Raw genomic sequence first — 17,760 nt, forward strand, 5'->3', positions numbered from 1 at the left:
CTTCTCTCTTCCTTTTATACCATGGTTCCTCCCTTCTTGAATCGTCGGATCTAGTCTCAGGAACAAACAGGTAAAGGAAGCTGTGAGAAGAGTAGTAGGAAGACAGTTGTTTTTAGTCAAAAGAAAAAGGTAAATTTCAGCATTATACTCCTTATCTGAGTGGAGTTAAATAAAATCAAGTGCTCTTCTTATGTGGGCTTTACATGTTACACTAATATTACCTTATTTGAAGCTGAGTTACTTTTATAAAATGATTAATTTGTCATTTACCATATCATTTTCATAGATCATTCATATAATGTGTAATTTTTTCAATACCTTGTAATATATAAACATAATATATTTTCTGATATCTTTTGTGTTCACGTATATTAAAATTTTATTTAATGCTTCACAGCACTGTATCAAATACTGTCACAGAGAAAACCTTTACAAATAAAACATGGAGATGACCTATACTCACATAATCTGCTCTTATTCAGAGAAGTATTAAACAAATTTGAAAGCACTGTGATACATAATTGTGCCAACTTAATTACTTTGAAAGCATATATAAATCAAATCCTAAAGAATTTATAAGAAGGAATGTAAAGAGAATCACAATAATACTCCTCTCCATTTGGAACGTGAAAAAGGAAGAAGATTCTTGTGCATGAAGTAAACAGAGAGCCATGGGTACCACACCCTGTATCCTGACAGTCAAACACATCCACTGGGAAAAGCACACTGGGCTTCCCCAGCTGTGACAGCTGTCAGTCTTTTTTATGTTCATGAGTGTCCCAGTGTCCAGGCCCAAATCAACAGGGCTGTGTTGTAGGTCAGCCACCTGAGGGTTTTCTCCCATATACTTTACTTCTGAAATATTTATGCTAATGTGTCATGCCTGATAATGAGGAGAAGATGGACTGTAATTTACTGCCCAAGTTGTCTGACCCATGTCAACTCTATGATTTCTCTCAGATTACTGGAATTCCTTAAGTAAATGTCTATCTGTACTTGTGGCAATCCTTGTTTTTCTAAGTAATACTTTTGGTAGGTTTTGAACCCAAGGGTGCCTCCCTGGCTCTTTGTCTGTTTTATTACAGAAAACAAGGTTTTTTTTTTTTTGCGGTGCTGGGGATCAAACCCAGGGCCTTGCCTTGTGCTTGTGAGGCGAGCACTCTACCAACTGAGCTATCTCCCCAGCCTGAAAACAAGGTTATTCTAAGTGCTTAAGGCCTCATGAGTTGCTGAGGCTGGCTTTGAACCTGAGATTCTCAAAACTTAGACTGCTGAGCCACTGAGATGCAGGTGTGCACACCTGTGCCCAGTTTGTGGCAACACATCATCTCACACAAGTTATTTTACTCCAAACATTTTAGTGTCCTCAATGTCATATGCTGAGCTAATCATTAATTATAACTGAAATATACTCAATATCAAGTTATCCAGGAATACTTATATAACACAATGGGAAAAATTGTTTATGCATTGTCAGAATCAATGCATTAAATTCCAAATACTGAAAAACATTTTGTTCACCAGTACACTAATAGAAAAAAAGTGGAGAAAAACCTAAATGTATTTATCGCCTAGGAAAATAAATAAGACTAAACTTATGTAACCAATTCATAAAGGCATTTCTTTTTTTCTCTATAGGCAACCCATTTGTATTTTGGGGGTACAACTGTTCATTTTTATGGTTGTACTGTGACTGGCTGACAGATTTGACTCCATGAGCATGTTATAGGCCAGGCTATATGGACAATGACTAAGCACACTCAATTTTGCTCTGAGACTCCATGTTACACAGGAAATATTACTCCCATCGGTAAGCCAGTCCTCCATACCCATCTACAGTTGCTTAGCTTCTCCCATGGGAATACCCCACTTCTGTACCCATCATCAGTTGCTTAACATGACTTGGTTGGCAATTCAAAATGACAAAAAGGCAATTCTTTTGTAATTAAATTTGGTCTCTATTTGTTTCCTATATTCTGAAACAATCTACCATGTCAACAGTGATTCAACAGCAATTGTTTAGACATTAGACACCATCCTTTAATTTGTACCTAAATAAGGTCATTTTGACCCACTACCCCCTTCTGATAATGATTTCAGATCTCATGATATTAGTTTATAATTTTAAGTCACAGCAAAAACACTTACAAATTATGTACTGACTTATGGTATAAAACTCCTGAAACCCTGTGGTTGAAGCTGTTCTCTCAATAGTCATTTTTGGGGCATTGTGTGGTTCACTCAGCTGGCTGGTTTAATAAAGACTCTCAATTTGGACTTCTGAGTGGTGATCAGTCTGTTCTTAAGTTGAGACCCAAACAGTACATGATGTAGATTCACACCATTCATGTAATCAGAGACTTATATAGGGTAATGATGATCTTTCCTTCCCCAATTTCCTCCCCGCCCCTAATTTCCCTCTACACAATCTGAACTTCATTCTTTTTGTTACCACCCCAATGCTCATTATGTATCATCTTCCACTTATCGGAGAAAATATTCTGACAATTTTTATGGATTGCCTTATTTCACTTGGCATGATATTCTCCAATTCCATTCACTGACCTGCAGAAGTCATAATTTTCTTCTTTATGGTTGAATAATATCCCATTATGTATATATACCACTGTCTCTTTAGGCATTTATCAACTGAAGAACTTCTATTTTGGTTCCACAATTTAGCCCTTATGAATTGAGCAACTGTAAACATTGATGTAGCTGTGTTCCTGTAGCATGCTGATTTTAAGTCCTTTGGGTATAAACCGAGGAGTGAAGTAATTGAATCAAAGAGTGGGTACATTCCAAGATTTTTGAGGAATCTCCTCACTGCTTTCCAGAGTGGTTGTACCAATTTGCAACTCCACCAAAAATGTATGAGTGTGACTTTTCCCCCACATCCTCGCCAACACCTATTATTTCTTGTGTTCTTGATTATAGTCATTCTAATTGGAGGTAGGTGAAATCATTGGGTGGTATAGATTCCTCTAATTACTGTAGATAATGAACACTTTTTCATATACTTGATGATCACATGTGTATTTTCTTCTATGAAGTATCTGCTCAGGTCCTTAGCCCATTTATTTATTGGGTTCTGTGTATTTATGGTGTAAAAATTTTAAGTTCATTATAAATTTGGAGATTAGTGTTCTATCTCAAGTGCTTATGGAAAAGATTTTCCCCCACTCTGCAGGCACTCTTTTCACATTATTGATTGTTTCCTTTCTTGAGAAAAAACTTTTTAGTTTGAATACATTCAATTATTGATTCTTGCTTTCATTTCTTGCACTCTGATTGTCTTGTTAAGGAAGTCTGGTCCTAAGCTGACATAATGAAGATTTAGGCCTACTTTCTACTCTGTTTCCTGAAGGGTTCATGTCTAATTCCTAAGTACTTGATCCTTTTTGATCTGAGTCTTATGCAGGGTGAGAGATACAGTTTTAATTTTATTTTATTGAATAAAGATTTCCAGTTTTCTCAGCAACATTTGATGAGGAGGATATCCTTTCTCCATTGAATGTTTTTGTCACCTTTGTGTAGTATGAAGTAACTGTATTTGTGTAGGTTTGTCTCCGTGTCTTCTACCCTGTGCCATTGGTCTACCTGTCTATTTAAATGCCAATACCTCCCATTTTTGTTACTATTGCTCTGTAGTATAATTTAAGGTCTGATATTGTGATAACTCCTGCACCACTCTTCCTGCTGAGGATTGTTTTGGCTATTCTGGGTCTCTTATTCTTCCAGATAAATTTCATGATTGCTTTCTCTACTTCAATGAGGAATTTCATTGGGATTTTAAATGGAATTGCATTAAATCTGTATAGCACCTTTGGTAGTATGGGCATTTTGACAATATTAATTATTCCCAACCAAGAACGTAGAAGATCTTTCCATATTCTAAGGTTTTATTCAGTTTCTTTCTTTAGCATTCTGTAGTTCTCAGAATGTAAGTCTTTCAATTCTTTTGGTAAATTGATTCCTAATTATTTTGTGGCTAAAAAGAATGGAGTAGTTTTTCTAATTTCTATTTCAGAGGATACATCACTTATGAATAGAAATGTATTGAATAAATGAATGTTGATTTTATATCCTACTCCTTTGAAGAATTCATATATTAGTTCTAGAAGTTTTCTGGAGGAGTTTTTTGTATCCTCTGTATGTAGAATCATGTCATTTGTAAATAGTGATAGCTTGGGTTCTTTTCTTATTCTTGTCACATTAATTTCTTTGGTTTTCATAATTTCTCTGGCTGGTATTTCAAGAATGATGTTTAACAGAAATGGTGAAATGGCATCCAAATCTTGTTTCAGATTTTAGAGGAAATGCTTTCAGTGTTTCTCCATTTAGAATATGTTGACCTTGGTTTTATCATAGATAGCTTTACAACATTGAGGTGTGTTCCTATAATTCGTATTTTATGTAGTTGTTTGAGCATGAAGAGGTAGTGTATTTTAGGAAACACTTTTTCTGCAACTATTAAAATAATCATGATTCTAAGGTTAAGTCTGTTGATGCAATGAATTAAATTTTTTGATTTCTGGGTATGGAACTAACCTTGCATCCCTAGGATGAATCCCACATGATCATGGTGCACTATCTTTTCTATATGTTTTCCTACATGACTTTCCAGAATTTTGTTAAGGATTTTTGCATCTATGTTCATAAGGATTTTTTTATTGGTCATGTTTTCTTTCATTGATATGTCTTTGTCTGGTTTTGTATCAGGGTCATATGAGCTTCATAGAATGAATTTGGAAGAATTCCTCCTTTTCTATATAATGGAATACTTTGAGGAGTCTTGCTATTAGTACTTCTTTAAAGGTCTTGCAGAACTCAGCTGAGAATCCATCTTGTCCAGATTTTTCTTGGTTCGTAGGCTCTTGGTGACTTCTATTTTATTACTTGAATTTGAACTGCTTAAATTGAGTATGTCCTCCTGACTCAGTTTGGGAGAGTCATATGGCTCTAAAAATTTGACAGTTTCTTTGAAATTTTTTGTTTTGTTTGAGTATAGACTTTCAAAATAGCTTATAATTATGCTTTGCATTTCAATGGTGTCTATCATGGTATTTCCTTTTTCATCATGAATTTTAGTGATTTGAGTTTTTGCTCCTTCTTTTCACTAGTGTTGCTAAGGGTTTATCAATTTACTTTTTCAAAGAACCTATTTTTTGTTTTGTCAATGTTTAAAATTGTGTTTTTTCATTTCAATTTTATTGATTTCATCCCTGATTTTTAGTATTTCCTGTCTTCTTCAATTTTTTGTGTTGATCTATTCTTATTTCTCTAGTACTTTCTGATGTAATGTTACATCATTTATTTGTCACTTTCTATTCTATTATTGAATGTGCTCCATGCAAAGAATTTCCTCTTAGTACTGCTTTCATAGTGACCCATACTTTTTATATGTTTTATAGTTTTTCTCCTTTACTTTTAAGAATTCTTTTTATCTTCTTCCTGATGTCTTCTGCTATCCACTCATCATTCAAAAGTGTATTATGTAGTCTCCAGGTGTTGGAGTAGTTTGTCTTTTATATTATCATTTATTTCTACTTCATTTCATTATGATCAGATAGAATACAGGATAATGACTCTATTTTATTTGTATTTATTAAAGGCTGCTTTATTCAATAACATATGTTCTGTTTTAGAGAAGGATCCATGTGCTGCTGAGAAGAAAGTATATTTGCATGTTGATGAATGGAATATTCTGCATAAGTCTGTTTAGTCTAATTTATTGATTGTGTTATTGAGTTCTATGGTTTCTTTATACAATTTTGTTTGGAATATCTATCCAGTGGTGAGGGCAGTGTTTTGAACTCATTCTGTATTATTGTATTGTGGTCTATTTGGTTCCTGGTATTGAGGAATTTTTGACATATATGGTTGTGCCATTGTTTGGGGCACAAATATTTATGAGTGCTATGTCTTGATAATTTATGGTTCCCAATGAGCAGTATAAAATGTCCTTCTATATCGCTTCTAACCAAGTTTGGCTTGAAGTCCACTTTATCTAATATAAGGATGGTAACACCCATGTTTTCACTGAGTCCGCACATGCATGGTAGGTTTTTTTCCCATCCTTTCACCTTTAGCCTCTGGATGTCTTTTTCTATGAGATGTGTCTCTTGAAAGCAGCATATTGTTGGGTTTCTCATTTTAATGCCATCTGCCAGTCTATGTCTTTTGATGAATGAGCTTAGGCCATTAACATTCAGGACTATTATTGATATGTGATTTGTATTGCTGGTCATTTTGGCTTATTTTTGATCAAAGGTTTCTCCTTTAGGGCAATTCCGCCATTTACTGATTTACATTGTAGTTTTTCATTTACTCCTCATGGAATATTTTGCTGAGAATATTTTGTAGTACAGGTTTTCTATTTGTAAATTCTTTTAAGTTTTCTTTATCATGGAAAAATTTTATTTTCTCATCAAATCTGAAGGTTAGCTTTGCTGGGAATAAGATTCTTGGTTGACATTCATATTCTTGCAGAACTAGAAATATGTTGTTCCAGGCCCTCCTAGCTTTATTGGTCTGGGCTGACATATCTGCTGATATACATATTGGTTTCCTCCATATGTTACCTGGTACTTTTCTCTCATGACCATTAAAGAAAAATGCATTTATTACCTAGGAAATTGCAAAAGCCTTAAAGCATGTGTTTGATTATCAAAGGCATTTCTTAAAGTTTGATTACAAGGAAACACTTATAAAGAGAACCAAAAAGCACCCCAATGCTGTCCATGCAGGAAACCTTGACATGCTGTGACATGATTCAACCAGCAAGCAATCTCCATCCAGAAACTATGTCCCATGGCTTCTAGTTCTCACTGATTGAATGTTCTCTGCTAGAGCATATGAACCTTCAGAGGACCCCAGATGAATTGTGCAAACTCCACATTACTTGCATTTCCTCTAGAACTATAACTCATTGAATCCTTACTCATGAGTTTTTCATGCTTTAAGGTAGCACAAATAAATTAAGTTTAAATTTAATGGATAAGGTTGGAAATAAATTGAATCCAAAGCAACAGTCCAATTGAGGGGTGTTCCTTCGATGAATGTTTTCAGATGTTTAACTTATATTCTATATTGAAAAACTGTGATCAAGGAGAGGGGAAATAATAAAATATTGATATAATGACTCCATGGTATGTCACATCTTCTGTCAAATAATGCAAAACCCAATAAGTGTGTGAGTATCTCATGGAACTTAGAAAAAATCGTGCAAAAATTTTTACTTTGTCCACTAGTTGTGAAATAAGGAATAATATTTTTACATTAGCATCAATTATGTCAAAGATATATTTTGGAAAGCCAGGTTTTTGAAATATCAAGTCTACCTTATGAGGAAACTATATGTGAGTACTTTTTAGAGACTTTTTGTGATGATGTCTGTCAAAGCTTTATAAAATCAAAACTACAGAACACAAAACTTAGTGTCATCAAAAGATAGAAATTTGATGAGAGTTCAGCCACCAAAAAGACAAAATACTAAATGCTACTGTACCACATTTAAAGAACATATTCAAGACTGACTATATTTTGCTAGAACCATCAGAATTTTCAATTTTTACAAAGCCTCTAAAATATTTATATCAATAACATATACATACAGCATTGTATGAAAGTCGTTGTTTATATGAGTAGAGATAAGAACCAGATTGAATTCAGAGTTAAAAATGATCATTTTAAAAACTGGGGCCAAGGAAGTTGTGGTGTTAAAGACAATGCAGATGTCAAGTACTTCCCAATGAGACATCATGAAGGAGACAGAGCATCTAAGATATTTGCAGGACTCCATCTCTTGCATACTCAAAGAATTGGAAGGAAACTTTCCCTCAAGAAGTCTCTTGGTGTCACAATGCTTGCACAGGGGGCCAAGCAAGTGAGATTACTATGCACAGCAAGGAAGAAATTCAGAAACCAACATGGCATCAATTTCAGGGACTAAACTATGGTGTCAGCTGGCAGCAGGCTTTAACAATATTTATGTGCTACTGGTTCTGCAGGAAGACAGGGTGGTCAAGTTAAAGGGTCATGAAGGATTCCACCATCATCTCAAAGAAATTCCTTAGAGGCCAGGCAAACTGTAGCAGGATCCAAGGTCCTGTAGGCTGCCCCTGATATGGTAATAGGTGAAGCTGTGAAGGTGAAGCCTAATTTGGAATGGAATCCCCAAAAAATAATATGTTCAAGTAGCATGACCTGCCAGTCAGGAAAAGCTTATAGGCACAGAAAAAGCCAAGTAAAGAGATCCCCTTCCTCTCCAATTTCAAGACCTAAGGATAGTAATTCTCAATCTCTTTGGAAATAAGGTCTTTCAGTCAAGGGTCCTAGATGCTAATGAGGAAATGCAGGTGGAGTTATGTTTGCTTATCTGGGTGTTTTTTTTTTTTTTTTTTCCCTCTGACCCACCCATTGTTTCAATAACCCTATTATTCCTGTTTGGAATGAGAAGGTTTGCTCTCTACCAGTGGATATTGAATTTATGAGACTTGCTTTTGGTTTTCACAGAGGTTCACAGTCAGGATTTTACCATCAGTTTAAGGTGAGATTGTGGTCTTGAACTTTGGGGAAATCCCGGAATTTTAAACATTGTGGAACCATTGGAGATGGACTAAAATGCATTTTCATTGTTAAAGAAACAATAATTTTGGGGGACTAGCAGGAGATATTATGCATTGGAAGTGAGGTGTCCCCAAAAAGCTCCTGATTCAAGATAGAAATTTTCAAATGTAAAATGACTGGATCGTGAAAGTTGCAAAATAATCAGTTTATCCTGGTTTGAATGAATTCACTGGGTGATATCTTTATGCATAGAGGGCATTGCTGGAGGAGGAGGCCACTGGGGTAAAGCCCTGGAAGCATTCATATTCCTTGTATCCCCTTTTGCCTTCCTTTTTTTCCTTTCTTGTAGCCACATACAGAACAGTTTCCCTCTGCTGTGTCCTTCCTCATTGTGCTGACACCATGGGTACAATGCCATGGAATTAATCAGTGAGATTAAGTCTCTGAACCCCTCTGAGCCAAAATGTGCTTCCCCTCATCTGAGTTGTCTTTTTTAAATGGGATTTTTTGATTATTTCTTTATTTTTTGACCAGGTGTTTGTGATCAAAAAAATGCAAAGCTGACTCACACAATTACTCAGCATAATCATACAATGCACAGAATGTGTACCAGAAATATTAAAGATGCAAAAACCTATGAGAACCAATAAATCAGCCTCATTTCATTAATGGAATGAAGAACAATATGTCCACCAGGTAATGTAGTGATTCAAATATTTCTGACATATATATATATATGACATATATATATATACATATATATATATAGTGGAATGTCATTCATCCTTAGGGATTGAACTAATAATACATAATAATACATGCCACAAGTTGGATTAATTTTGAAAGATTTAGGCTCAGTCAAGCTAGAAAAACATACCATATATTGAATGGTTATGTTTTATGAGATTTCACAAACAGGTAAATATTCAGAGTAAATTTACTGTTTTCCAGTGACTGCAATTAGAGATAAAAGGTACAGTGTGTGTAAAGGATTTGACAGTTCATCTGATCTAATAAAAGTATTCGGGAAGAAGAGGTATTTGGAAGTTGTACAATCTTGTACTGTGGTAAATGACACTGAACTGATAACATGAACTGTTACAGAGGTTAATTTTATGTCACGAGGATATCATCTGAATTATAAGAGATTTTCTGCCAAACTGCACACAGTTTTAGCTGTTTCCCACTTGCAGGTTGGTGAGAGAGTGAGAGCTTTCACCACCCTAATGTTAACTGATCCCATAAACACCCCTAATGCACACTGAGGTGAAGGAGGCAGAGATGAGAACACACAGTGAGCCCATCAGTCTCTCCTCAGTGCTACTCACTTCTCAGAAATGATGTAGGGCGATGCCCAGGGGAAGACTCCCCTCTGTCATCCATTGTGTGTGCTGGCATGTGACCAGCTCTCTCTCTCATGGGCTCTGGAGATTCTGTTACCTCCTGGTGTGCTCAGCCTCCTGCTGTGCCTGCAGGCTGTGCTCTGGATCCCCAAGGACTCTGCATCCTCTAGCTGGGCACCAAGTTCACATAAACCAGAGGTGACTGAGCTCCTCACAATTCTCCTGGCACTGTGCTGGCTAGACAAGTCCACCCTGACTACAGACAGAGAAGCCAAGGAAAGACTTTGTTTTGTTCACCTTGGCAGCACCCAATGCTAAGGAGTGAGTAATGACATTATGTGTAGACACTAATCATTTACTTATTTCCCTAAAACCCAGTGTTTGGTATAGCTGTAGCTATAATTATGTCATCCATAATATCTTTTGATCAATTACTGCTTTAGACATTACCTATGAATGCATGGGGGGTTAGGCTTTCATTATTTCAAACCAGCCTGAGCTTATCTGTTACAGAAGTGAAGATGGTCCAAAGCCTATTTGGGTGCTATTCATTTGTAAATCAGTAGAATAAAATCAGCCCACCTTACTGGTTAGTTGTTAATATGACAATATAATTATTGACTAATTCCTAGGTCGGAAGTCATGTCATTTCTACTAAATGTGTAAAAAGATGACCATTACATTGTCTAGAAGTCAAAGATGTATGACACTGTTGTGGGGGTGATGATCACATATTCATTCCCTGCAATTTAGAATGAAATGCCAAGTTTTTAAGAAAACAGACCTGTGGAAAATAAATTAGAGATTATGAAGAAGGTTACAGAGGAAAGTTGCATGTGAGTCTCCTCTCTAATTCCATACACTATAATGGGAATATCAGATCATTATGTGACTGTAGAAAAAGGGGCTCTGCCAGCTGTGACAGGAGTGTCACTGAGGTATGAGTTTCAAGTTTATTTCCAGGATGAACAGGAGATGGGGATCAGATAAGATTGCAGGTAGACTGAGTAGGATCATTTCAACTTCATCATGACTTTGAAATTAACAGCAACTTATTTGTGTATGGCCACCCACCCCTGACCCTGGAAGACTCTCACACTTCCAGAGGAGTGCAGACAGGCTCAGCAGGAAGGTCACTTTTCTACATGTGAGTGTGGTTAATGTGGCAAGATGCTGAGTGGGACCCAGGTCTACAAAGGGCAGAGGAAAGGGTCATGTAGGTGACTCAGGATTGAGCTTGTCTGAGCTGCTGCAGCAGTGTTATGCCTATGAGAAAAATCTTTCTGTTAAGGATTTCAGTCAGTGTCTTTTTAAATGATCATGATACCATTGAGAAGAAAGGAAGGAAATACAAAGTATCAATGAGACAAAGGCAAATTGTCCTAAGTACAAAGGAATCCAAGTTCATGCAGTGAAAACACTGAGGAGAAAACATTATTAACAGTGGATACAGTGGTGAGTAATGTTCTCAGTTGTGATTCGTGGAAGAGGATGATGTTAGCTAAATTACAGGGTATTGAAAAATGCCCCATCAGATAGATGGCCTTGCAGAAAAAGAGGTGAGTAACTCCTGCAAGTGCTTTGCATGGGAGTCTTGGGAGGTCATGTGAGGCATGATGGCAGAGCTGAGGACAAGTCCTGCAGGTCATGCCCAGACTCTGGGCTGTAGACCTGCACACCTGCACTGAGGGGTTCACTCTACCTAAACGTGAACAAACACAATGGGGACACATCATTCAGTTTACCTTTCTAGTGCCTTTGAAAAAGCAATTTGGACTTTTCATCACTTTTCTCCTAAAACCTACTTAAATAAATAAGATATACATTGAGATAAAGGTACTTGGCTTTCACTCAAAATATTGTCATGAACTCTGAAATAATTTTGGGAAATTCACAGGATGATTATAGTTATTTGGTGCATTTGCTAAAAGATGTTTAAATCTGCTGCAGTCAAGGATCTGTATTGTCATAATAATAAATCTCACTTTTAATATAGCTTATTTATTCCATGCCACTTCATATCATGGCTAAAGTAAGACATATACTGGGAAGTAAAAGTAATGAATGTTTAGAAATATTTTCTACTTAGAGTATGTGATCTAATATTTGGGGGAGGCATTATTTGAATATAAAGAAGTTGTAATTACCTGACTAAATGGAACATTATTCTATTCACATGATGATACTTCCACAATTGCCCATGTAGGTGGATACAGCTACCTACTATAATCAAATAACCATTGATGAGAATGATATGCTGAAATAATGGTGCCTTAATGATTATTGTGCTATTTCTGATTGTAGCACATGATAGAGAAAATTGAGTCATACTTTCCAGGCACATGCAATAAAACAGCCATAGTTTGTTAGAACCTATGCAAAATATAATTTTACTACAACAGATTTTACACCTATTAAAGCTAGTAAGCATATCAAATCATTCTGGACATGACACATGCTGACAATATTTTGAAATGTATTCAGAGTATAACAAACCAAAAGCTACCACTCCATCAGCTCCTGGTTATCATAATTATATTATAAAACAAATATCTCATTTGTAATCCTCATTAGTTTTAGGAGACTATAAAGTTGTGTCACTTGATGAAAATCTATGCTAAATTGTTCTGTGAAATTCAGTGTTATTCTCAATTTGCAAGCACATAAAATGCTATCATGATATAACAGTGTGATGTTTCCCATATTCTGAAGTACCAGGGGAAAAATTGTTTTTTCACAAGAGAAGACATACACTAACTTTAAAAATCTTTATATTACTGAACTATTCTTTCAAATGTTTAACTTGAATAGAGGACCTAACATCCTGTGTGTTAAAAGTCATCAGAGTCAAGAATCCAGAGCTGCTAAAATTGAATCAAAGCACAAACCTTGAATGAAGCAAGGTGAATGTTGTCTTGAGGAATTGATTTCAACAAAAAAAGCTATTTGCAATTTTCTTCTATGAGTTGTGCACATGGCAAAGAATTTGGGACCACACTGTTTATAAAAGGCATAAGAACACAGGCTTCTCTTAGGTTCACTTCCCTGTCTCTGGAGTTTCCCAGACTTTCCTGGAAGAAAGTCATATATTCTTCATTATTTTTTAAAGGTGAATCATGTTCCACTAATATTTTTCTTTTCTTCTCATTTACTTAAAGCAGAATGAGTCCTGCCCTGACGTATTAGCAGGACTTTGTCTACATGTCCTCTGGTTTGCCATATCACAGGGACAGGAATAGGTTGATGATGGCGAGGTGCATCTGCACAGAGAGTGGCAATTAAGAGAATGTATATTTGATTCATGTTTATGAAAGCCCTGATAGGAAAAGTGACTAAGCAAAACAACAACAACAAAATGATCAAACATATGAGAAAATCAGGGGTGAACTTTCCTTTCCTTTGCATGGAAACACCTTGGACATGAATATGTAGAGTAATCATATTAATCTTGTTTTGTGCTTCCTATTATATCTTTATCTTCCAAATCAAAGAGAATATCCTGTAAATGGTCAATTCCACCATGGTAATGGAATTTCTCCTCCTGGGCTCTCCTGATGGCTGGAATATGAGTTTCCTCTATTTCACATTATTCACAGTGACCTACCTGGGTACCTTGTTAGGGAACCTGCTCATTGTCACTGTCACCACTGCTGATCAGAACATGCACACACCCATGTACTTCTTCCTCAGGAGCATGTCCATCTTGGACATGTGCTTCATTTCCATCACTGTCTCCAATGCCTGTGTCAACTCTCTCACTGTAACAGGGCCATTTCAGTGGGTGACTGTGAAACCCAGATCTTCTTGGTCCTTTTCTGTGCATGTGTTGAACTTCTTTTTCTCTCCATCATGGCCTGGGACTGCTATGTGGCCATCTGCCGGTCCCTCCAGTACTCTACCATCATGAACTCTCAGTTTTGTGTTTGCATGACCCTGGCTTCCCTGCTCAGTGGTCTGGTGTATGCAGGTGTGCACACTGGGAACACATTCCAGCTGTCCTTCTGACACTCAAATGTGGTCCATCAGTTCTTCTGTGATGTCCCCTCTCTACTGTGGCTCTCTTGCTCTGACACTACCAGTAACAAGATCCTTATTCTTGTCTCTATTATAGTACTTGCTTGGAGCTGCTTTGGTTTAGTAATCAGGTCATATATTCACATATTTTCTACTGTGCTGAAATCTCCCACCACAGCCTCAGTAAAGGCCTTCTCCACCTGCACCCCTCACATCCTCGTGGTGTCCGTCTTCCTCAGCTCCAGCACAGGTGTGTATCTGAGGCCTTCAACAAACTCTGACACAGTCCAGGACTTGATTCTCTCTGCCTGCTATACCATGGTTCCTTCCTTCTTGAATCCTCTTGCCTACAGTCTCAGGAACAAACAGGCAAGGGAAGCAGTGAGGAGAGTCATGGGAAGACAGTTTTTCTCAGGAAAAAGGTAAAGATGCGTTTCAGCATCATCCTAATTTACAGATTGAAGTTCATAATTGTGTACGATGTTCTGCATTTCAAGTCTTTACAAATTACACTGCCTACTCTATTATCAGTCATTTTCATTTGGGTATGTTGTGTCCCCCAGAAGCCCACGTATGAACTCACACAAGGAGGTTCAGAGGAGAAATTATTTGGTTGTAATATTATCAACCCAATCAGTGATTTTTTCCCCTTGGGGGATTAACTGAGTGGGGTGTGACTCGAGGAGGTTAAAATTGGGTTGTGACTTTGTGGTATATATTTGTATCAGGACAGTGAAGACTCTCTGCTTTCTGATCACCGTGATGTGAGCTCCTTTCCTCCACCACCTTCTTCCACAATGATATTCTGCCTCACCTTGAGGCCTGAGGAATGGGGAAAGACTTCTATGGATGAAGACCTCTGAATCTGTGAACCTTCAAACAAACTTTCCTGCTCTTTAATTGATTGTGTCAGAACTTCTGGTCCTATCAGTGAAATAGCTGCAGTAAGCATCACCTTGTTCATATTTGTGTTTTGTATAAAACAAATTTATGGGATTACCACATAATTTCCAAGTACTCTTCCTAAATATTTTATAGTTTCAGTTCATCTTGTTTTTGGTGGGTGGGTATCTGGAATGAAATCGGGGCATCCATGCACTGAGCCACATCCCAAACCTAAATTTTATTTTATTTAGAGACAGGATCTCACTACTTATTGCCTCATTGTTAATCAGGTGACTTTTGAAACTCAACATCTTGCTGCTTCAGTCACCCAAGCACTGGAATTTCAGGCATGCACCACCATGCCTGACTCAATTCATTTTTTAATCAGTATATATAATTCAAAATATTTGCTGAATTATTTGAGTTTTCATATATTGAAGATTCATTGAATATGTTGCAGCACTTATATTTAAATATGGTCATACAGGAAAAGTATATCAATCAAATCTGGAGATATTTACACTAACAGAACCGGTTCTTATTCAGAGCATTGTCAAACAATACTTAAGAACTACAATACATAATTTTGTCAATTAACTACATTTAAAATATTCTAAAATCAAATTCTAAAGAAAATATTTCCAAAAATGTGAGAAAATCACAAGAATAATTCTGTCCATCTTCATCTAAGCATGAAAAAGATACTCTTTGTTCATGAAATAAACACAGGGCCATTGTTACCCCCGCCATCCTGACAATAAAATCCGTACATGAGAGAAGAGAACCCTGACTTCATTGCTTGTGAGGACTGCCAGTCTTTTTGTTATGTCCATGTGTTGCCTAGTGTGATAGAACAATCCCAGAGGCTGAGCTGTAGGTCTGCTTAAGGGTGGTCTTCATCCCACTCACTTAAATTCTATAAAATCTATGCTAATGTGTCATGCCCGATAATTAGGAAAAGATGTACTCTGATTGGCTTCAGTGTCTGACCAAGTCAACTCTTAAATTACTCTCAGTTTACTGGAATTCATTAACTAAATATCTATCTTTACTTGTTCCCTAAACCTCAAGACAGACTATTTTTTTTTTTCCTACACAACAATTGAACCCAGGGGAATATTCCCAGACTTTGTTCTGTTTAACATAGAGACAGGGTCTTGCTAAGTGGCTTAGAGCCTCACTCGGTTGCTGATACTGGATTCATACCTCCCATCCTCCTGCCTTAACTCCTGATGCACTGGGATTGCAGGCATGTGCCACCATGCCTGACTTGTGGCTATCTTTCATCTCAGACAGCTTATATCTGTCCAAATATTCTAGCTTCCTCAATAACATATGCTTTGCCAAATATCACTCATAACAGACATATGCTCAATTTCAAGCTGGATAGGAATACTTATATCAAAAATGAGGAAAACATTTATGTCATATCACAATCAATACACCAAATTTCAAATTTTGAGAATCAATTTTTTTCACCATTGTACTAATAGAAAACAATTGGAGAAAAACATAAATGTGTTTATTACAAAGGAAAATACAAATACCTAACCCTATGTGATATATTAATAGAGGCATTTCTTAAAGGGGGATAGAAGAAATAGGAACGAGTGGGCACCCCAGCACTGGCTGATGCCAGAACCCTAGCCCTCCAGTAACAGGATCCAATCACAACAGGAGCTCCATCCACAAGTTCTGTCCAATGGCTTCTGGTTCTCACTGCTAGAGCAGAAGGACCTTCAGAGAACCCCAGGTGAATTCTGCAAGCTCAAACTTTATGTGCATTTCTTCCAAATCTATACCTTTCTGAACCTCAATATGTGACTTTTATCATTTATTGTTGACTTGTTAGGCAGGTAAATTGAGTATATACCTAATGTATGATTTTTGAAAGAAATTAATATAGAGGCACCAACCCTAATGATATGTATTCATCATGACATAGATTTTGGATGTTTACTTATGTTTTAAACTGAAAGACTTGGTGACACAGTAAATGAAAAAAAAATAATGATATATGAACTTCAAAATATCTCACATCTTTTGTCACATAATTGAAAACTCTGTGGGTATGTTGGTGTGGCATAAACTTATGCAGAATTTAACAGAAACAGTTACTTTGTTTATTGTTCTTGAAACAGGAAAATAATTTTAGTAATGTCAATTAAGGCAAAAGTATGTATTGGAAAGAAATCTTCTCTGGAATATTGATCTACCAGTATAAGGGGACTGTATTTAGGAGTCTTTGTAAGAGTCTATTTCATGATTATGTTTGTCAGTACTGTATAGAATCAAAACTGCAGAAGACAAATGCCTTGCAGCAGCCTGTAGTTAGAAATATGATCAGAGTTTAACCATCAACAGGACAATATCGCCACATAATCTATAGAGCATTTTAAGGTAATATTTATGACTAAAAACATAAAGCCATAAACCATCAAACTATTCCAACTTTCATAAAGCCTTTAGAACATTTATATCAATATCATAGACATACAGCATTTTATGAAAGCAGTTATGTTTGTTAGTAGAGTTAAAAAACATATTGGATAGAGTTTTAAAGGAATCATTTTAAAAACTGGTCCAAAGGAAGTTATGGTTATAAGGAGATTTCAGCCCCTAAAGACATACTAACTATGTCACATAGAGACAATGGAAAGAAGCTGAGCATATATAAGGAATTTCAAGCCCTAAACATTCCATATTCAATGATGAAAAAGGGGAAAATTCTCTTGAGAAGTGTCTTGTGGCCATCCTGCTTGCACAGGGCTCAGCAAGTGTTTTTACCAGGCTCAGCAAGAAAGATATTCAGATATCACCATGGCAGGAATTTCAGGGATACCAGTGTGGTGAGCTGGCAGCAAACCTCTATGTGGTTCTGGTTCTACAAGATTGCAGGGTGCTCAAGTTAAGGGGGTCACGGAGGCTTCCACCATCATTTCAAAGA

At 36.6% G+C, this 17,760-nt stretch overlaps 1 pseudogene across 1 annotated transcript; it reads left to right on the forward strand.

Moving 5' to 3' along the window:
• Positions 1-13,419: 13,419 nt before the first annotated feature.
• On the forward strand, positions 13,420-14,354 carry LOC306663370 (olfactory receptor 14C36-like; annotated as a pseudogene). The gene has a single exon. The product of its transcript is annotated as an olfactory receptor 14C36-like (transcript).
• The last annotated feature ends 3,406 nt before the right edge of the window (positions 14,355-17,760 follow it).

Source organism: Sciurus vulgaris (genome assembly GCF_902686455.1).
Source record: "Sciurus vulgaris genome assembly, chromosome: 6".
Taxonomy (NCBI): Eukaryota; Metazoa; Chordata; class Mammalia; order Rodentia; family Sciuridae; genus Sciurus; species Sciurus vulgaris.